Source organism: Solanum dulcamara, chromosome 6 (assembly GCF_947179165.1).
Source record: "Solanum dulcamara chromosome 6, daSolDulc1.2, whole genome shotgun sequence".
NCBI classification, from domain to species: domain Eukaryota; kingdom Viridiplantae; phylum Streptophyta; class Magnoliopsida; order Solanales; family Solanaceae; genus Solanum; species Solanum dulcamara.
This window is the reverse complement of record NC_077242.1, coordinates 33,603,073-33,627,575: the sequence shown is the minus strand read 5'-3', so window position 1 is coordinate 33,627,575 and position 24,503 is coordinate 33,603,073. Positions and strand designations below refer to the sequence as shown.

General features: G+C 36.0%; 1 pseudogene; it reads left to right on the top strand.

Annotated features, from left to right (window-relative positions):
* Positions 1-22,113: 22,113 nt before the first annotated feature.
* LOC129893613 (5S ribosomal RNA) lies at positions 22,114-22,232 on the top strand (annotated as a pseudogene).
* Positions 22,233-24,503: the final 2,271 nt, after the last annotated feature.

Here is a 24,503-nt window from a genome sequence, read left to right as displayed (position 1 = left end):
GGTTAAGGGTACGATGGGCCCCTGTCCTATCATATGACTAGGCTATTGTTCTGTAGAGGTCTATAGACTTATGATGTGGGTTATGCATATATGTTTTGGGCTTTGTGTTTTGTGATGGCCTTAATGGCCCTCTTGTGCTATATCTATTCTTATGTGCTCTCTAGCGACCCCTTCTTGACTTCTACTTTTGTCCATTATTCTAACACGCTAAGTGGGGCTAAGTGTATGTATGGGTGCCCAACTCGGGCACCAGTCATGGCCTACAGAATTGGGTCATGACAATAACATCCAAGGTTAATATAAGTAGTTTTCCTATGACTTGGATCTATCACACGATCTTAGATATGAAAGAAAGGTAACTTCCTAAATATCTTATAGCCTCCTATTTGTAGATGTGGCATGTAACACACCTATAAACAAGACTCTACTAGACACGGTCTGTAGATACTCCAAGGAAGGACCGCTCTAATACCACTTTTTCACTACCCAATCTCGTAGGCTGCGACTCGTGCCCGAGTTGGACACCCATACGTATCCTTAGCCCAAATTAGTATACTAGCAGAATAAAAAAATATAGAAATTAATTTAGGTCACTAGATAGCGCACGAAAATAGATACAACTAATAAAAACCGATAAGGCCGTCACGGAACACAAAAGCCCAAAACATATACAGAACCCACAAATACATATCTACAGACCTCTACAGAATGATAGCATAATCGTATGACAGGACAGGGCCCCATCATACCCTTGACAAACATATACATATAGGCTACAGAAAGGTAATTACCAAAATATGGGCTCTGGACAAAGGAGCACTGTCAAACAGCAGAGTGCATGTCTTAAGCAAGCGGATCGGCAACTCAAACGTCTGTACCTGCGGGCATGTAATACATCCCCCGAGGAAAGGGGGTCAGTATGGAAAATGTACTAAATATGTAAAGCATGGACTGTAATAAATAAAGTCATAACCAGAACAGACTGTACAGAAAATGAGCAAAATATCCAGAATGTCAAAATACTTATCACAAACATAGATAATGCATGCGAAAAAATATATGTCATATCCGGCCCCATTAGGGGACTTGGTGAACAAAACGTGGTCGCCCTCCTGTCACATGTACCACATCACAACATACTCTAAAGTAGGAAACATCGCCGTAACAAATCATATCATATAAGGTGGCCATATCATATCATATCATCAGACATCAGCATATGTGTACATGGCATAACATACACCATAACCCATGTACATTTCATACCTGTCCCCTCACCTTGGGGCACGACAAACAATGCAAAGAAGTACGCTTGATAACATATCCTGGCTTGGGCTCAGTGAAAGAAGCATTGAGGCATCCACGAGTAGAGTAGTGAGAAAATAAATGCAATTTAAAACATTGTCAAAGACTCGATAAAGTAATAAAAATGAATTGTCATTTGAAAATCAGGACGATAGTCATCTCAACCATCCCTCAAATATCACTATTGATCATATCAAAAGAGCCTTAGAAATCATAGGCATGAATCAAGATGATACAAAATAACTTATCAAAGTCAAGGAGATTAACTATCGGAGAATCTCTAAGAACAGGAATCATGAATCACCCTCGATACTTATGAATGGAATTACCCCCAAATCTCATATTAATCCTTACTTAATCCTAAGACATGCCAAAAGAAATAAGGGACATCTTTATATACTTATGCCAAAAACATGCCAAGAGAAAGAAGGTAGCTTCACATACCTTTTATGGATTACTCTAAATCACGTTTGCTTCATCGTCTTTTGAACCTATTTAACATGAATGCAATACTACGGTTAATAACCTTTCACTTTCCAATTTCAAACTCTACAACCAAGTATCCATAGGAATCGTTTTCTTATTTATTTCCCTCGACTAGTTTATTACTAGTTTTGAAGTTATCAGAAATCGGGCATCATCTCCCTTATAACTTGCCCTATACAAACTTTCAACTACATTCTTAATTAAAACATACAACCAAAAACAACAACCAACATCATATATACAAGTTAAATCACTTTAAAATTACACAATATAAACTCCAACCAACTCGCTCAAAACTACGATACCAAAATAGAGTTTTTAACCTTTGTTTCGTAAAACCTTTAACTATATGAAACAGAGGGTCGTATGGCTGAAATAAGAAGCACCCACACCATTATTATAACACTTTCCATCTCTGCAACACACAATCAAACCAGCTACAACCGCAGCACCACAATCACAACACAGTACTCGACTTCGATTTAACTCTAATGACTTCAATTTAGTTTCTTTTTAACGTCAAGCATCCTTATGCAATTTTTCCACTTCCTGACTCATTTAAGACATGTAATATACCTCATAAAAACATCATAAACTCCAATTTAAATGGGAAAGCCTTACCTTGTCCGAAACTCACCAAAATTCACCTCGGAAGCTCTTCTAGCGCGACTGAAACTTCGTGGCTGTTTTCTATCCTTTTTGGGCTGATTGAAACCATAAATTTACATTAATTAAACCTTCATACCCTCATTTTATACCCTATATAATTAATTTATGGAACAAAATTGGAGGGCTTACCTTTTTGGCTCCAAATCCGTGGTTCCCTCTCTCTAGTCTAGAGTTTCTCTTCTCTTTTTTTTCTAGAATTATCTTGGAGATAAGAATGAGTTCTTTGGATAAGGATGATCATAAAACATATATATATATATATATATATATAGGCCACCTTGGGGGTGACACATGTCATCTCCTAAGTGGTTACACGTGTCAAGCCCTTATTGGGCCAACACACCCCCTCCTCCACTCATGGGTTGCCACGTGGCATATGGGGGGTCCACCCCTTGCTGTAGCTGCTGCCACGTGGAAATTCTAGCTGCTTCCATGTGTCACTCTCTCATGATTCTATGTGTCACTCTCTTTTTCTCCTCATGGTTTCGTAATCTCATCTTACTTTACGAACCTATGCAATCCTTGCTACGTAAGCTTGATATTTACTCAAGTAGCTTAAGAATATAAGATTTTCAAGTTGGTAGCTTACATACGTAAGTCAAGTCTTATGACTCATTACTTGGCCTCCAACTTCTTCCGGATTCTTATAACCATATTTCCAATCTTTCTTACTATGGGGTGTCACATTCTCCCTTCCTTAGAGTTGTTTGGTAGTGTTATAGATAATCTGGATCACGTGGTGACTTCTAAGAAGCTTAAGAACCTTTCAAGAAACTTAAGAGCCTATCAAGAAACTTAAGAAGCTTAAGAACCTTCCAAGGTACAAAAGTACGGGGTATAACATCTAGCATCCAAATAACACCATATGAATCTTTGTATGGCAGAAAGTGCAGATCACCTATTGGTTGGTTTGAGGTTTGTACGACTAAACCTAGTAGGCCTAGACATATTTCAACAAGCTTTTGAGAAAATAAAGTTCATTCAGGAGAAATTGTTAGCAGCCCAGAGTCAACATAAGTCATATACACATAACCGACGTCAAGACTTAGAGTTTGAAGTTGGGGATTGGGTATTCTTGAAGGTGCCACCAATGAAAGGTGTTATGAGATTCAACAAAAAAGGGAGACTTGGACCGAGGTACATTGTCCCTTATCAGATCATTCATAGGGTAAAAAGGGTTGCCTATGATTTGGAACTACCATCTGATTTGGAAGTAGTACATCCAATTTTTCACGTGTTAATACTCTGCAAATGTATAGGCAACCCATCCAGAATATTTCCCGTAGATGATGCCTATGTAACAGAGGAGTTATCTAATGAGGAACAACCTATCGCCATCTTAGATTGATATATTAGAAGATTATGAACTAGGGACATGACTTCCATCAAGGTATTATTGCAAAATAATAATCGGGAAGAGATAACCTGGGAAGCCGAAGAAGAGATGGAAAAAAAACAAATATCCATACTTATTCCCTATGTCTACAGGTAATATAAGCTCTTAAAATTATTGCATTGATTGATAGGTGGAACTATATGTTGTAGGAATAAAAGAGATTTCCCTAAAATCTGTATAAGATCTTGGAAGGGGGGCGGGGGGGGGGGGGGGGGGGTTTGCTTAACATTCGAGGATGAATCTTCTAAAGAGGGCAAGGATGTTATACCCCATACTTTTGTACATCGGAACATTTTTTTAGCTTCTTTAAAGTTTCCATGTGATCCAAGTTATCCATGACGTTACCAAATAATCCAAAGAAGGGGAGGATATAATGCCCCATATTTTACATCGACTAGTTCTATGTGAGTAGTGATGGTTGGAAATAGGTTTAGAAGGATTTGAAAGGAGTTGGAGGACAAATAATGAGTCATGGTAATCAACCTACTTGCTCAAGCTACCGGTTTAGATGTCTTACATAATTACACTACTTGAGTACATGTTGAGCTTAAGTAGCAAAGATCACACAAGTTCTTAAGATAAGACTAGATTACGAACCTACTAAAAAGACTAAGTAGGTGATGCACTTACTTAGAATATGTGGGCTGCATTTTATGAAAAAGGCAAGTAGGTGATGCAACTACTAAGTAAACCCCACCAAGATACATGGTAGTAGCTAGTTGGTACATAGATGGGATGAACACGTGTAAGAGCTGGATACGTGTAGTTATTTTGTGGGTTGTTGCAGAACTTGTAGTGACATTAGCATGGTTTTTTGCACATGAATGAATGATGTTGTGGTCTCTTGTGGGCTAGTATAAGTCATGAATTTGGATAAAAATATTGTATGAGATAGCATATGAAAAGCATATGTGATTTGCTTGGTATATTTGTAGGTGTTCGTAAGACTTTTGGGCAGAATCGAAATTGCGTAAACTAAATTGGATTGATTGTTGTTTGCTATTATGGCTTTGGATTATGTGTTAATAGTAAATAGAATTGTATATATTAATGTTAACTTTCTATTTGGGCTGTGTTGGGGACTGTTTTGGTACTATGTTGTTCTTGTTGAGCTCGGAAAATTAATAATAGCTAAAGTTACACGTGGTGTTGCATGTTGGCCGAGCTGTTGTGTTAATAGGTTATGATCAAATGTTATGTGTGGGATGATTCAGTATAGCGTGTGGGCTGTCCGATAGGTTTTCGAGTTTTTTCTCAAATAGCCTCGATATGCTATAGTATATGAACATGTGGGTTTTAATGTTGGCTTAGTTATTATGAAGTTGATTTTAATATAAGGGAAACATCGCCTAATTTTATAGAAAGGAGTTACTAACGTTAGAGTACAGTTTGGACCTTAACGTAACTTAAGCATAGTTCTTGACATCTTAATATAGGTGGAGACGCTTCGAGCAGCATATACGTGTCGTGTGGCGAATAAGCACTAAAGGTATGTAAAGTTATCCCTCTTTTCTTTTGGCATATCTTAGACATAAGTGATATATGATATGAGCTTTGGGGGTAATTCCATTCATAAGCTCCGAATATGATTCATGACTCTTATTCACTTCTTGATGGTATAACTCTTAAAGTAGTTGAGCTATTTCCCTCGAGCCTTCTATATATTGAAGAGTAAATAGATGTATAAGCTTCTATTTCTAAAGACTCCATGATGACAAACGTCTCTGATTCCATAAGTTGTTTAGCATTATCTTGATACATGTCTATGATTTCTGAGGCTCCATTTTATATGGTCCCTAATGACATTCAGAGGGTACTTGAGATGATTACTATTCTGATCTTCAAATGATAGTTCATTATGATTGTTCTATTGAGTATTAGGTGATGATTTAATTTGTATATGGTTACTCACTACTCTGCTTGTGCATGTTGGTATTACTTTTTTCATCGAGTCCCAGGCTGGGTATGTTATCTTGCGCAATTTACTACATTATCCACCGAGTCCCTCCCTAGAAGGCTGGGTACGCTATATGATGACACGATGGTGCAATGATATGGTTATGGCACCGAGTCCCATGATGGGCTAGGTATGGTATACATGTACACGATTTCATTCACTGAGTCCCTTACAAGATGGCCAAGTACAGTATATGTATATGATGACATGATAATATAATGATACCATTATGGTACCGAGTCTCGTATAGTGACAGGTACGATATATGATAATGATATGCATAATTTTTTTCGTAAGGAACAAGTACAGTGTGTTCTTGATTATTCTACTTGTCTCTTGGACTCTCAACTTCAGTTATGATCTCTCCTATTGTATTTCATGCTTTACATACTCAGTACATATTGTGTACTGATCCCCCTCTCTTTAGGGGGCTACGTTTCATGCCGTAGGTACAGGTACTAGCTTCGATGATCAGCCAGTCTAGGATTCCTATCCAGCTATCTTGAAGTGCTTCTTTGTCTTAGAGCCTGGACTTTTGGTATAGACCCCTTATGTATATGTACGTGTTTATTCAGGGGTATGGTGGGGCCCTGTCCTGCCATATGGTACTATTGATACTCTTAGAAGTCTGTAGACATATGTGTGGATTGTGTGACTTATGTTTTGGGATGTTTCCTTTCGTAGTGCCATCCTTGTCGGCTAACGTATATGTCTATCACGGGATGACCCCACATGCTATGACAGCCTCGTCGGCTTATATACTATGCTACCTATTGATAAGTTGTGACTCCTCGGGAGACAGGTTGTGTTAATATATGAACATATGACAGTTTTGAAATAACATTTTATTTCCTTAAGTTCTAAATTATGCGTGGTTTACTATAGTTAACAGGGGTGTACGTGAGTGTCTAGTTTGGACACCAGTCACGACCTATGGGGTTGGGTCGTGACAGTAGTATTGAGGTGTTTGGGTTTGGCTTTGTCTGAGGGCTGGTGAAATGTAGTAGTTTGGACCAAGTATTCCTCTGGCATAGTCTAAAGCTTCAGTGAAATTATTAAAACCTTTAAAAAGAAGACTTTTTACTCCGTTTATTGAGTCTACTACTTCAATCCAAGTCTGAAAAACTCCATTTGTTTTACCATGTATAACAACGTAATATTTAAATTTATTATCTCTATTTTTATCTGAGAAATATTGACATAAAGCATTGTTTGCTGTAATAAAATATTTAGTATCATGTTTATTATATGCTATCCACAAATTATCTACTAAATATTTCTGTGTTTTATCTATATTATAATCTGGCAATATTCTAAAAGATAGGTTACATTGAGGATAAGAAATTAAGTTGAATTTATCAAAGTAAATCCTTTTCATCATTTCAAGTGTACCTTGGGGTCTAAAATTAGTCTTACATAACAATGTCTGAGCGTATGAGTCTGATTGGTTTACACCCTTGCCCTTGTCTGCTGGCCAGTTGGTTTCATGCTGAAACATAGATAATCTAATTAGTTTTAAGCTGTAATCTACTTAATCGATCACCTAAATCATTATATTTTCCTTTTAAATATTCAAAGACTATATTATTATATATAGATATAACATCCATAAAATTTAATCATCATCTTTTTCTACTAGCTTTACTATTTATTGTTTGGTAAAATTTTACTAGATAATCTTCTAAAGACTTTTTTAATCGTTTAGCTGTCTGTTTTATCTTATATTCACGATATAATAACCAACATCGAGATCTTATGTCTCTGTATGTAGGATGTCTTTTCATAAATGTTTTGATCGTTCTTCTCTTTATTGAAGTTGTTTAACAAATCTATATTCTAATCTAGATATTATATCAATTATCTCGTCTAATCTACTGTTATCTTCTTTAGTCTGATTCAACCGTTTGTATTTCCAGTATAAGCTTTTTAACTTCCTTTTGTTTTTTTGAATGATTGAATACTTTTAAAGGGTCTTCGCATTTAGGGTCCACAGAAACTTCTCTCTCTGATACCAAAACAAAATTTAGAGATTTTTTGGAAATAGTGGTAAAGGCTTTTATCAGATAAGTTTTTTCAAATATGTTGTAAATCCTACTCAATACTCCCTCTCTCATATAGTTTTATCATGTTTATCTAGTGGTTTATACTCTCCATTTTCCTCGATTTTATCTTCTTTTTTTAATCTTATCTTACCCCATTCATCTCTTCCTCTTAACTTAGGATCTTAATAATTTCATCTTTAACCACACCCTGGATATACATAAGGCAACAACTTAGGCCTTTATTCATTTAATCAGACTTTTAAGGCCAATAATCCTAGAAATCTACAGGTTAATCCATAGTAGTTATTAAGACATTAAGAGGCTAACCATGTACTAAGGGTAAATAAATCAAAACTATATACCAATTTACATAAATAAAGCAGTAAATCAAAGTAATATCATATTTTTTTTGGTGAAATTGAGTATAAACGATATTAGACTTACATAATTTAACAAAGAGAGGTTTCCATTTTGAGAACCCCAAAGAACTTTGCAAATAGACTAGAAAAACTTTACACAACACACTTTATTATTTCACACTTTAGTACAAGCCAAGGACAAAAGGTTTTGATTTTTAAACAAGAAGGAAAGGGGAATATGGTGGTGATTTTTAGCTTAAGGATTCTCTCTCAACTCTCTTAACTCTACTCTTCCTAATGCACACCACTCTTTCTTATATAGACTCGAGGACAAGTAAGTGAAAGGTTTAACACATGCTATGTGGCTCAATTATTGATGGCTGACAAACTGATAAGATTTTCTGTAATAATGCACGTTGGGTGCTCATTGGGCCCCATCGTCACATGCATTATTAACTTCAATCTTTACTGACTGATATAGACAGACGCATGCTTATCAATAGTTTTTCCCTTGGAGGGTAGTGATAAAGTGACAACACTCTTTACAAGACATTAGTGGGCATACCCACATGGCACTCTTTCTTACTTTGTATAATAACCACAAACGTCTTCTTCATGATCTTCTTTTGGTGCAGATATCTATCTTCCTGTCTCTATTGCCTTTGTATTGAACTATGTGTCTAAATTATGTAAGGCAATGGAGTTAAAATTCATTCCTGAGTCCTCATCTTCATATGGGTCTTGGGCATCTTAATAATTATTATTTTCAAAGTCTCCATCTGAGCTTGGTGTTTTTATTGGACTGGTGTTGGTATCTTCGTCTGAATTTATTTCTTCATTTTCAAGATTTGGACTGTCTTTACTAATAATATGCTTATCTTGTCCATGATCTTAAAAAAACTGCTCTAAATTCTGCATAATTATGGATTCAATTTTATTTTTTTTTCCTTTTTTTATAGCCATATTCTTCTTAGAATTGTCTTTGTTGAAAGTTGTAGGTAATCTTCTTCGTGAGGAAGAAGATCCCTCGTCTTCACTTTTCGGCAAAGTGTCAGCCATTAACGGGTTTGATATGTCTTTACCGGCTATAGTTTGAACTGGACTAGGTGTACCTTGATCTGATACAGTAGATTTCTTAGTATTCAGAGGGGAATGCACACCCTTCTCATCCATTTTTGATTAAGATGGAGAACTCATGTCTTCAGTCTGAGTACCTGTATTATTTGTTTTGGAAAGAAACTTACCTTAGAAAGTGTCAAGCAGCTTCAGAAGTCTCATATTTTCTTAAACTAGAGCCTCATTTTTGGTATTTAATCTTTTGAAGGCTTTGGTCATGGTGGAGCACGATCACAAAAAATAATTTTGTCTGTGTCTTTTTGAATGTTGTTGTCGTAGTTTTGTACATCAGAATATTTTTTTAGCTTCTCTAAAGTTGCCATGTGATCCATGTTATCCATGACGTTACCAAATAATTCGAAGGAGGGGAGGATGTAATGCCCTATATTTTACATCGACTAGTTCTATGTGAGTAGTGATGGTTGGAAATAGGTTTGGAAGGATTTAAAAGGAGTTGGAGGCCAAATAATGAGTCGTGGTAATCGACCTACTTGCTTAAGCTACAGGTTTGGATGTCTTACATAATTATTCTACTTGAGTACATGTCGAGTATAAGTAGCAAGGATCACACAGTATTCCTCTGACATATTCTAAAGCTTCAGTAAAATTATTAAAACCTTTAAAAAGTGGATTTTTTACTCCATTTATTGAGTTTACTACTTTAATCCAAGTCTGAAAAACTCCATTTGTTTTACCATGTATAACAATGTAATATTTAAATTTATTATCTCTATTTTTGTCTGAGAAATATTGACATAAAACATTGTTTGCTGCAATAAAATGTTTAGTGTCTTATTTATTATATGCTATCCACAAATTATCTACTAAATATTTTTGTGTTTTATCTTTATTACAATCTGGCAATATTCTAAAAGATAGGTTACATTGAGGATAAGAAATTAAGATGAATTTACCAAAGTAAATCATTTCCATCATCTCAAGTGTACCTTGGGGTCTAAAATTAGTCTTACCTAACAATGTATGAGCGTATGAGTCTGATTGGGCTACACCCTTGCCCTTGTCTGTTGGCTGTTGGCCAGTTGGTTTAATGCTGAAACATAGGTAACCTAATTAGTTTTAAGTTGTAATCTACTCAACTGATCAGCTAAATCATTATCTTTTTCTTTACATATTCAAATACTATATTATTATATATAGATGTAACATCCATAAAATTTAACCATTGTCTTTTGCTTATAGCTTTACTAATTATTGTTTGATGAAATTTTACTATGGCTTCACAGTCTGTTCCTACTAATACTTCTTGTTTATTTAATATGTATAGTTTAAAGCTATTTAATCCATATATTATTGCTAGTACCTCGGCGTCTATACTACTCATATTTCCCTTTTCTTTATATTTACCACTCTGATATGCACATATTCTTTCTTTGTTTTTACGGCTATATTTACTAGGTCTAGTTTTCAAAACCCCTCCCCATCCTAACTGACTTCCATCAGTTTGGACTATGATATAGTTAAATTCTAGGAGGATTTTTAAGTCTGGTATATTTTTAACCTTTTCCTTTATTTGTTTTACCAATTTTATATCTTCTGCATTGAAATGTTTTTGTCCTTTACTTCATGTTTTAGAATATAAAGGTACATCTATTTTTTCTAAGTCTTGAATAAAATTTCGAGCATAGTTTACCAGGCCTAAGAATTTTTATAAATCTTTTGTATTTTCTAATTTATGTCGCATGTCTAATACGTTTTTGTCTATATGTGGCTATAACTTTATTTTACCTTCTCCTATTATTACTCCTAAGAAATTAATATGTGTTTTACATAATTCCATTTTCTTTTTACTAATGATTATCCTATATTTTACAAATAGTGTAAAAATAGTTTGTAAATGTCCTAGATATTCTTGTATATTTTTACTAAATACTAAAGTATCATCTACATAGACTGGTAGAAGTGGCGACCATTCTCAAGAACGAAGTCAGGAGGCCGACCCCCAAGTTTTTTCTAATGGATCCGCAATTATCAAAATATGGTATATAATTAAAAAACTCTTTTTTTACTTAAAACTATACTGAACCACCTATCTATTCCTTTTTTGGCGCCCTGATTGAAAGTTCCTATTTTGCTGTCTCTTCGATCGTTAGTTGGTTGTTGACCAACAGAAAGCATGGGAGTTGTAGTTCTTATAGTCTCTGACCATATCATCTATTTTCCTTTGAAATATGGGCGGTGCTGTCTTTAACCCAAAATGCATGGCTAACCATTCAAAATGTCCTTCTGGACAAGTGAAAGATGTCCATTCTATACTTATTGGGTGCATTTTTATTTGCAAATATCCAGATTTATAATCAAACTTACTAAATAATTTTTTACCTTGTATCATTTTTATTAGTTCATTTTTTGTCTGGTAATTTATAAGCATCTATTCTAGTATTATCATTTAGTCTCTTGTAATTTATCACCATTCTAGCTTTTTCTTTTACTTGCTCACTATGGTTTCTTACCATAAATGCAACAGATCTATGTTTAGAAGTTGATCTTCTTATCACTTCTAATTTTTATAGTTCTTTGATTTGTTTACTAAATTCTTCGGTGTCTTCATTATTTTCCTCTGTAGCTGCTATTTTTAAAATATATTCTAGGTTGATTATATCTAGTTTACACATAATTTTATTACATCCCCAATGTATTAAAGGTTTTTCACCAATTATCTCCATTTCATCTAATATAGCTATTATGCTATCTAAGTCTTTAGGATTTTTTATTGTTCCTATTGTATTTATTCCTTTCTGAAAATTATAAAATTCAGTTTCTACATTTATTAGTGTGTAATCTTTTTCTATATCTTCTAAATATGATTGTTCTAAATAATCGTTATATTCTTCATACAGGTTTTGTGAAGAACAACTTCCTTCCTTATCACCACATTCTTCATAACATGGCTTTGTACTTTTTTAGGGGTTTGTATGACTTTAATTTGAGATCTTGTTTTTGTAGGAGGGTATATAGTTTGTACTGGAGTATAAGTTGTATTTCTAAATAACATTATTCCATCTCTGGAAAACAAACAACTTCCATTATTTTGTATAAGAAAATGTAATCCTGTTACTAAATCTGTTTTAATGTCTAAGTCTTTTGCCAGTATTTTATACATATTATATGTAGGTTTATAAAATTTGTTACATGTATTAATAAAACTTATTTGGACCTTTTCTATTTAATAATTATAGAAATTATATGTCCCATCCATTTGTATTGCGGATATAGGTTCTTTAAATATTTTTAACACCTTTGCTGGCAATATCTTTTTATTTATGAGGCAACTTGTACATCCTGTATCTACTAGTGCTAGAGTTTCTATTTCTCTGTCTTTAATCTTTATTCTAGCTAGGACTTTTACTGTTCCAAATTATTTGTCTTCGTTACATATAAGGCTAGTACTATTTTTTTCTACATTCATGAGTTCAGTTTCTATATTGTCTAAATGTATAGTTCCTTGTGTATCCTCTATTTTCTGCTTTCCACTTTCTATGGAAATTAGTTTTTGTTCGAAGTCATTTAATCTTGTTTCTAAAGTTAGTAACTGTAAATTAGTAATCGTGTCTTTTACTGGCATATGTTCTTGTTTCTTGTTTATTTTTATTTCTAATTTAGCCTCTATGCAAGTTATACTTGCTTCCATATAATATTTTTGACATTTGGCTCTGTTTGTTCTACTGGGATACCATTTACATATGGTACATTGATTACTATCTATTCTTTTATGTCTTTCAAAATTATGACTACATTCTTATCCTATATTCATCATTGTGCTTAATTGTAAGTCTTCTAGATTTAACATTCCTCTTTCTAATCCTATTTCATTTATAAGATTATCTTCTTCAGAGTTGGAGGAGGATTGAGTTTTATCTGCTACTTCAATACTTATTATAGAATATATACTTTCTGTGTCTGACATGTCTTCATCTACATTTAGTAGAGTTTCTTGCAGTTTTTCTACTAGTTGAGAGTTTCTCATTTTACTATTGTTTGTTTTAGGACATGTATTAGCTAAATATTCTATACTGCCACATGTATACCATTCTAATTTATTTTTATAGTTTCTATCATTTCTATATTTTCTAACATGTCTATCTTTATTTAAGTTTGGTTTTTTGGATGAAGATCTTTTTAGGTAATACTTTTTACGTTTGTATGGCTTCTAATTATACGAATATCTTCTTTTGTATTTTTTCTGCTTACGTGGTTATTTACCATAGCTTTGGGTTGTATATATTATGGATTTACATAAATTCATTTCATTTTATTTAAGTTGTTTCTGTATTTGTATATTAGTACATTTTTCTTGTAGTATTTCCATTACATGTTGTATTTTTTGCCCTATAGACCATAACACTGTAGGATTTTGTTCTACACCTGCTCTTTTGTACTATCTTTCTTCTATTTCTCTGCCTAAAGCTTCAGGTAATTTATGAAATAATTTGTTACCTAGTTCTTCGTCAAATGTATTAACGCTAATAGTACAATCATAAAAATAGTCTTTAAGAAAGTCTTTAATATGCATCCAATTTGTAATACTTAATTGCTCTAATTTTATAACAATATTACTTTGTAAAGCTACTAGTCCACTATTTGGGTCTTCACCTGTTAACACCACATGTATTTTATTAGCAAAATTATATGGATTTGGTCCTAAGTCTATTAGACTCCAGGAATTCTTGGGGATAGATCTGTTTATAAGCTTCCCATACTGCTTTACATGATTCTCCTAAGAAAGTTTCTAAATATTTGTACATTGTCTCTACATCTGTTTTAGGATATGTTTTTATGAAGTCTGCTACTATTATTCCTTTCCATATATCGATAACTGTATTCCACATTTATGGATCATGAGCAGCTATATTAAGTAGTTTTCCTTTATTTCCTCCTTTCTGTAGTCTAATGGGTTCTTCTAGAGGCATTCTCCTATCTGCTGGCTTAATATTTTCTTTTATATCTATAGCTGGTATAGGCCAAGCTTTTCTTGGTAGATCTCTGGTACTATACCCAATAGTAGGGGCTGGGCTGGTTCTTTGGAAAGGGCTAGCACTATGTGCACTTGTTTCTTTATTCATCAGTTCTTTATATCTTATTAAAGATTCTATTTCATCTATGAATTCTAATTCGTTTAAGAGATTTATTGTCACGACCCAACCCCGTAGGCCATGATGGGTGGTCGAACTGGACACTCACATATAACCCTGCTAACTATAAGTAAACCTTACCCCTATTTGAGTTATAATGTATCTACAGGCATGATAACATATAAGACGACGAGGCCATCACAACATATAGGAACAACTATACACACATACATATACAACCCACATACATATCCACCGACCTCTAAGAGTAAGAACAGTAACATAAGGTGGGACAGGGCCCCCGCCGTACTCGTAAATAGATAAATATATACATCAAGGGTTGGTGCCAAAATCTAGGTTCCGGCACAATAGAGCGCTTCTTAATTACTGAGTGGGACTCCTACGCTGGCGAATCCCTAAAGTGTGTACCTATACCAGCAGACATGAAATGCAGCTCCCCGAGAAAGGGGGTCAGTACAACATATGTACTGAGTATACAAGTATAACTGGAAGTATATCTGAAATAGAGAGAGTCAGGGGGATAAACACGTTACTTAAGAAAACATTGTACCTGTACCTTGTGGATCGTGAAAACATGCATGCTCATATTATACAATATAGCCATCCCTTTTAGGGACTCGGTGAATTATAACTGTAGGACCATTATAGGGCCCGACGCCATCACGACCTTATCACATCACATCATATCATCATCACATATATATATATACACCTAACCCTCTAGTGAGGGACTCGGTAAGTTGATCATGTCATTGCATTATCATGTCTTCATATAGCGTACCAGCCATTTGATGTGGGACTCGATGGAAAATATAGTAAACTATGCATGATTACATACCTGGCCTAGGACTTGGTGAAAGAAGGGTTATAGTATATACGAGTAGAGTAGTGAGTAACCATATGCAATTAAAAATGTTGTCAAAGACTTAATGAAGTAATAAAGATGAATTGTCATTTAAAAATCAAGACGATAGTCATATCAATCATCCCTCAAATATCACTATTGATCATATCAAAAGAGCATTAGAAATCATAGGCATGAATCAAGATGATACAAAAACACTCATAAAAGTCAAGAACATTAACTATTGGAGCATCTTTACGAACAAAAATCATGAAGCACCCTCAAGACTTGTGAATAGAATTACCCCCAAAGCTCATATTTATCCTTACATAATTCTAAGCCATACCAAAAGAAAGAAGGGATAGTTTTACATACTCTCTACTTTTCCTCATGTAGTCATTATATACATATGTGACGAGGAACGTATGGCCCGATCCTTCCTGTCCCATCATATGCTACTGTTAATACTCTTAAGTGGTCTGTAGACATATATGTAAGTTGTATATGGATGTTGTTTGATTGTGTTAGTATGACTTATTTTGGGACATTCTCGTACGTAGTGGAAGCCTTGCTGACTTGCGTGTATATGTATATTTTGAGATATTGTGTGTAGTGGCAGCCTTGTCGGCCTTCGTGTATATGTATATTTTTAGATGTTGTGTGTAGTGGAAGCCTTGTCAGCTTGAACATATGTATATGTAGTGGGACGTTTACACATGCTATGACAACCTCGTCGGCTTATGTACTATGTTACCCGTTGATAGTTATGACTCCTCAGGAGACAGGTTGCCTGATATATATATATATATATATATATATATATATATATTTATGCAACAATTCTGAGACTAGGTTTTGGGTCTTTATAGGTTCCATATTATGTTTATTTATGGATTGATCATATAGCTCATAGGTGTATATACGAGTGTCCATCTCGGGAAACAGTCATGGCCTACGGGGTTGGGTCGTGACAGATATCATATAGGTAAAAGAGTATGCATTTCATCATAATGTGCAATTGATTAAGTTAGAAAACATACTAAGTAAATCATTAAATCATGATAGTAATTCATGAACAACCTCAATGCAATTTGGAAACCACAATGGAGTCATGTGAAAACATAAACACTATAGTGATAATCATAACCCAATGTAAGAAGCCATTTTCCTTAAAGAATGACACGTTATGATAAGGTGATACAATGGGCTATTTTAAAACCATGAAGTCATTTGAAATACTATTTGAAACCATGAGACTTTACTAATGCAATATAGGAAACATCATAAATCATAAAAGAAATTAAACACTATAATAGAAATCATGAGTTATTATGGGAAAACATATACTTCAAAAATACCATGAATTATGATAAAGTATACCATAAATCTATCACGACCCAACCCTGTAGGCCATGACGGGTGCTCGAACTGGCACTCACGTATATCCCTGCTATCTGTAAGTAAATCTGTCCCCTGTTTAAGTTATAGCACATCAACAGGCAAGATAACATATAAGCCGACGAAGTTTATCATAAGCACCACTGTACATGCATGCATATACAACCCATACACAACCCACATACATGTCCACAGACCTCTAAGAGTAAGAACAGTAACATAAGGTGGGACAGGGCCCCCGCCGTACTCGTGAACAAATAAATATATACATCGAGGGTCAATACCAAAACTAAGCTCCAACACAATAGAGCACTTCTAAACTATTGAGTGGAACTCCTACGCTGATGGATCCCCAAAGTGTGTATCTGTACCTGCAGGCATGAATGCAGCCCCCTCAAGAAAGGGGGGTCAGTACGACATATGTACTGAGTATGTAAAGCATAAAAATTATAAGGAAATTACAGTTGGCATAGGGATGCAGGAAATTACAGTTGGCGTAAATCTGTCCCCTGTTTAAGTTATAACACATCAACAGGCAAGATAACATATAAGCCGATGAAGTTTATCATAAGCACCACTGTACATACATGCATATACAACCCATACACAACCCACATACATGTCTATAGACCTATAAGAGTAAGAACAGTAACATAAGGTGGAACAGGGCCCCCGCCGTACCCGTGAATAAATAAATATATATATCGAGGGTCAATACCAAAACTAAGCTCCAACACAATAGAGCGCTTCTAAACTATTGAGTGGAACTCCTACGCTGATGGATCCCCAAAGTGTGTATCTGTACCTGCAGGCATGAACGTAGCCCCCCAAAGAAAGGGGGGTCAATACGACATATGTACTGAGTATGTAAAGCATAAAAATTATAAGGAAATTACAGTTGGCGTAGGGATGAAGGGGATAAGTATAACATTTAACCATTTACCGTACTCGCATCGTATAAAAGAAAGTCATACATATTACCATTATGTACTATGCTCGACCCATTTTGGGGACTCGATGTACCATCTACATCATTCTATCATCATATGCACATATATATTATTAGCGTTGTGGAATGTATAGATGGATCCATGTATATAGTAAGTACATACCGAGGAACATACGGCCCAATCCGCACATCGTATAATAATGTCGAGAAACAATGGCCCAATCCACATATCATATAGTAATACCAAGGAACGTTTGTTCCAATCCATATATCATATACTAATGTCGAGGAATATTCGGTCCGATCCACCTATCATATACCATACCCGACCCTTTATGAGACACGGTGTCATCATATCATCATATACCGTACCTGGTCCTTTATGGGACTCGGTGTCATCATATCATTATATATCGTACCCGGCCTTTTATGGGACTTGGTGAAAGATGTCTTATAGTATACACGAATCAAGTTGTGAGTAACCATATACAATATAAATCATTATCAGAGACTCGACAATGTAAGAAGATTAAGATATCATCCGAGGACCAGAATAGTAGTGTAGCCATCTCGAGTGCCTTCTAAATGCCATTGAGGCCTATATAACTTAGGATCTCGGGGACCCTAGGCACGTACTAAATTAATACTAACAGTTCATAGAATCAGGGATACATATTATCACATAGTCCTTAGGACTAGGAGCTTATGCATCCAGTACTTCTCAACCTATGGAGTTCAAGGAAAGTAGTTCAACTTACTACAAGAGTTTGACATTCAGAAGTGAATAAAAGATATGGATTACATTTAGGACTTAAAAGTAGAGTTACCCTAGAGCTCATATCATATTTTACTTACAATTAGCACATGCCAAAGGAAGACAAAGAATAAGCTTTACCTAGTCTATACTTTTCCTCAAGGAGTCATCGTTACATATATCGTACTCGGTCCATCATGGGCTCGGTATCATAACCTTATTATTGCATTACCTTACCATCATAGAACCACACTTATGTCAAAGACATATCAAGGGGAAATAAGGGTATCTCTACGTACTTATGCCAAAACATGCCAAGAGAAAGGAGATAACTTTACATACTTACTACTCTCCATCATATAGAAGCCTTGAGAGGCAATAACTCAACTAGTATAAGAATTCTACCATCGAGAAGTCAATAAGACTTATGAGTCATACTTGGGGTTATATGAATGGAAGTATCCCCATATTTCGTATATCAATCACTTAAGGCTAAGACATGCCACGAGAAAAGAAGGATAGCTTCACATACTTATGCCAAAGATATGCCAAGAGAAAGCTTCACATACCTTTTTCGGGATTAATTGAAATTCGGCTTGCCTTTATACCTCCTTAACTTATTTGACATGAAAGTAATACTAAGATTAATAGCCTTTCTTTTTCCAATATCCCACTCTATAACCAAGTACTAATAGGAGTCATTTCCTTATCCATTACCCTCGACTAGTTTGTTAGTAGTTCCGATGCAACCAAAAATCGAGCAGCATTTCCCCTGTAACTTCAACATCCCCGAGGTTTCAACTCTGCCACAGTGTCAACAACCATACCAAAAAAAACAACCAGCAGCATATATACAATTAAGCCACCTCAACATTACACAATAAAACTCCAAACAACTAGCTCAAAACTACAATACGAAAATAGAGTTTTTAATCTTTATTTCACAAAATATTTAACCATAACAAATGGAGGGTCGTGTGTCTGCAATCATAATAACACACACCCTTTTTAAAATACTTTAAATCCCTGCAATACGCAACCCAACCAGCTTCACCCTCAGTACCACAACGACAGCCCACTACTCAACTTTGATTTAGCTACAACCACTTCAATTTAGTTTGTTTCTAAAGTCAAGCATCCTTATGCAATTTTTCCACTTCCAACCTTATTTAAGAAATTTAATATACCTCATAAAAACATCATAAACTCACCTTTGAAAAGTAAGACCTTACCTAGCCCAAAAAACTCATCGAAACTTGCCTCGGAAGTTCCTTTAGCAAGCCTAAAACTTTATGGCTTCTTGATAACGTTTTGGGCTGCTTAAAATCCTAAATTTTCATTACTAACACCTTAATAATATCTTGGTTCAACCTAGATAATTAATTCATGGAACAAAATCGGATAACTTACCTCTTTTTTCCTCCCAAAACTGTGGCTCTTTATCTCTTCTAGCTAGAATTTCTTTTCTTCTTTTTTTCTCTAGAGTTTTCTGGAATTTTGAAGATAAGAATGAATTGTTGGATAAGGATGATCATAAAACTTATATATAGAGGCTACTTTAAGGGGTTGACATGTGTCACCACTAAGTGGTGACACGTGTCAAGCCCTCATTGGGCCAACACACCCTTTCCTTCAATCACAGGCTGCCACGTGGCATATGGGGGGGGCACCCTTGCTCCAGCTGATTCTATGTGGCTCTCACTCATCCTTACACATGGAACTCTCTCATGCTGCCACCTGGCACTCTCTTTTCCCCCTTATGGATTTGTAATCTCATCTCACTTTACGAACCTATGTAATCCTTGCTACGTAAGCTTGGTATATACTCCAGTAGCTTAAGTATGTAAGATTTCCAAGTTGGTAGCTTACATAAATAATTCATGTCCTACGACTCATATTTCGGTCTCCAACTTCTTTCGGATTCTTATAACTCTATTTTCAATCTTCTCTATTATGGGGTATCACATTCTTCTATCCTTAGAGTTGCTTGATAGCGTTATAGATTATCCGGCTCACATGGAAACTCTTATGAAGCTTAAGAGTTCTTAATAAGTCTTAAGAAGATTTTAGAATCTTTAAGAAACTTTAGGAAACCTTAGGAAACTTAAGAGGCTTACAATCCTTCCATGAAACTTAAGAGCCTTTCAAGACTTAAGAACGCGTTCCAAGGTAAAAAAGTATGGGGTGTAACATTCTTCCCCCTTTAGAACATTCATCCTCGAATGTGAATCAAAACCTTCCTCAAGATCTTATACAGACTATATGGAGAGTTTTTCTGTTCCATTGAAATAACATATACTTTCATCGAGCCATCACCATCAGAGTCCCAAAGGTTGGGATTACCTATAGTGTAAGGGGTAGTACGGATACCTATATTTCATTTCATCTTCAGCTTCCCAGGTCATTTCTTTACGATTTTTGTTTCTGCTACAACATCTTAATGGAAGTTACATCCTTAGTTCACAATCTCCTACTCCACCGATCCAGGATGGCGATAGGTTGCTTCTAGTAGGATAACTCCTCTGTGACTTGAATATCCTTTACGGGATATACTCGGGCTGGATTACCAACATACTTGCTAAGCATTGATACATAGAAGACTGGATGTACTCCTTTCAGATTCGCTGGTAAGTACAGCTCATAGGCAACCTTGGCTATTCGGTAGAGGATCTGATATGACTAATGTATCTGGGACTAAGGTCCTCTTTCCTGCTGGATCTCATTACTTTCTCTGTGGGTGGTACCTTCAGAAATGACCAATCATTAACTTGAAACTCTAGAAGTCGATGTTGATTACCTACGTATGACTTCTGTCGATTTTGGGGGCTAATAACCTCTCCTGCATGAGCTTCACCTTCTATACAACTTATTGCACCATGTCCGAACCCATTAGTTGTGTTTTACCAATATCAACTAACCAATTGGAGAGCTACACTGTCTGCCCTACAAAGTCTCATACGGGGTCATTTGGATACTAGAATAAAATTAGTATCATAAGTAATCTTGACAGATAGTAGGTAATTGTCCTAGATACCTTTGAAGTCAACCGTATAGGCCCGAAATATATCCTCTATTGTTTAGCTAGTAAGCGTGATATGTCCCTCGATCTGAGGGTACAATGGTATATGAAGACCCATCTATCTTCCCAATCTCTTCGTGGACTGATCTTTAGTAGTTACTTGTAAATTGGGCTTCTTTATCTGGGACAATAGCAATGGGGATTCCATAAGTCCTACTACTCTCTTAATTTATAATTTCACACCTTCTCGTCCAAGCAAGTAGTCTTTGATTGAAGGAGCATGGGCTGATATTGTTAATCTGTAGGTAACATTCCCTCTAAAATTATCTGTCCATGGAGTGCGAAGTGAGTCTTGCAGCCAAGGTCATATTGTGGAATCTTCGACCACGTGTATTACTTCCTGCCTTCTGTAGATGACATCAACTGGTACCCTTACCTTTTGGGTTTTATATTTTGCCCCTCAGAGTTGGCTGCTAAGTGGTATCGAAATCCCCTCACACAATGGCCTGTATAGTCGTTCTGTGGTTTTCCTATCATTAACTGGTATTATGTTGAAGAACTGTGGCATACATGTGTGCTATTTGTCAGTAATCAGCTAATCCTGCTTGTTTTGCTTAAGCCCTTTTACAATTCCCTTAATTTAACTTATAACACTCTAGGTACATAATCTTGTGTTATTGCTTCGCTGCTAGTTCGAATTCTTCCATCTCATGCGATCATACCAGCACTAACACACCAGATCCCACCAGAATTTTGAAGTTAAGCATGCTTGGGCAAGAGTAGTACTAGGATGGGTGACCCTCCGGGAAGTCCCCGTGTCACGTTTCATTGCAATCCTTGCAATAATGTGCAAGGCACTCAACTTAGCTCAAGATTTACCTTAGCGTCGTCTTGCTAGTCTTTATGTTTTGCCTTGACCTTTCCTCTTTTATCTTACAACCGGTATCGGGGTAGATCTTTAGTTCCACTATGACCATGTCCTTTTTGGTCATTTGATTTTACTTATCTTTGTATCTATCTGTAATGTCTCCAAAATATCATAACTCCTTTTCATCATGTACTCCTCTGCTTGGTCTTATGCTGTATATATATATTCATAAGCTGCACCACTACTTTTATACAACTGTATGAGGTAGACGCAATCTTTTTATTTCCTGGTCCATCTCGCTTTACATACTACCTTCGCACTAGAACTTGCTCACGCTAACGCTATTCTATCCTATCCCTTTTTGTATGCACCCATCCATTCGGGTCTCTGCCAATGGTTCTCCGTCCATCCTCAGAAATCATAGCTTCTATTCATTTATTGCTGGCCTTTAGCCCTTACTAACTCATGCCCGCATGGAATCTCATTTGAAGTTTAAGCGTTCCTGTTAACCTGTGATAGTGTTAATTGACTTCATCCCACACTTGTACTTCTCTTGTCCATTTCCCCCCTTTAGAGTGTACCCATGTCATCCTCTGCTTATTTTCAACTGTTCATACGCATATGATTTTGCCCCAACACCTTTGACATACCACACCATGTGTGCACCTTTTATTAGACCATCAATACTTTCAGTTGCCCCTGCATAGACCTTAATACCACCATGGGGTGCTTAGAATTCTCGATAAATAGTACATAATCTAGTGCAAGTACTGGTACTCGAGTCATATAACTAATGTAGTAGCTTAGTCGAAGCCATATTTCCTTCATCCCTATCAGTACGTCACTAGTGCTTATAATCGTGTTTGATTCTCCATTCAAGGGTAATTACTGGACCACCATTGGTGCACTTCACAATTTGGAGCTTCTATCTTGTCCAAAAGACCTCCAAATGTTGCAGGAACACAGCAAATATAGTAATTGCAAAGCCTAAGAATTTTCACCTCAATTGGATAATTGGAGACGTTAGTCGAGCGACTTTGAAAAAATTAACTGATTTAAAGCTAACAAGCTCCAAAGAACTGTTTGAGGTCTTTTCTTTTCTTTGCTTTGTCTTTGTTTTTGTATGTAGGTGCAGGTACCCTAAGGAGCTGATCATGAGGAATGATCTCCTCCTGAAGATAGCTTGCAACAACATACAACTGAACAATTCCACTAGCTGGCTACAGGTTTGCAGCAGCCTATACTTCCCCCACATTTGTGTGGGTCTTTGGCTACTTGTTTGTACAGGTCCACATATATCCAAACAAAGGGAGACAAATGCTACACATGCAAGAGACTCACCATCCCCCAACAACAATTCAAACATGCCAGATTCCACTCTTTATTACTTGCATCAGCCCAATTATATCCAAGATACTTGGAATTTCTTGTGTGGTTATTTCTTGGTGTGCAGGCACATAATACATCAGCAATGGAACATTCCAAACTGCAAGGCACCATCACTTAAACATCTAAGCCAGAGCTACATCCCCTACAGCAATATACAACAGAATATGGTGATAACCAAGAACCTACAGCAGACTATGACCAAAATACAGCAGGGTCAGATGTGCAGGGTGTTTTGCAACCTGAGTACCTACACCAAGGCATCCAAACTTTGTAGGAGTGCTATATATATTATTTTTACAAGGTCCAAGAAGTTTCAACACAAACGGACAATTGGAGACGTTAGGCGAGCGACCTTGAAAAAGTCAGCTGCCTTAGGCCTAAAGAGGGTGCCTTTTTTCCAACTTGTGCAAAAAGCTTCCAAATCTTGCAGAACTAAAGAAAGGGATGTTTGTGTATATCCCAAGAAGTTTCAACTCAATCGGATAATTGGAGACGTTAGTCGAGCGACATTGAAACCCAAAGCTCTCTTGGAGGTCCTTTCCTTTTTGCTAACTGGTGCAAGTTCCTTTTTGCCTTTGGTTGTTTGTTGTATTGTTGCAGGTTGTTGGATTGACTCATCAACATTCACTAACAACAACTACAGAAAAGAAAACACAGATACAACCATCAAATCAAATAGAAAGCCCCCTGCACAAGGCCCCTGTCTGGTTGGATATTTGTTTTTCTGTGATGTTTTTTGTGCAGGTACAACAACTGCTGGGGAACCTTGGCAAATGAAAGGAATCAACATAGAGACTACAGCATTCCAAGAGAGGACCTCACCAACACACCAGCCCTACAC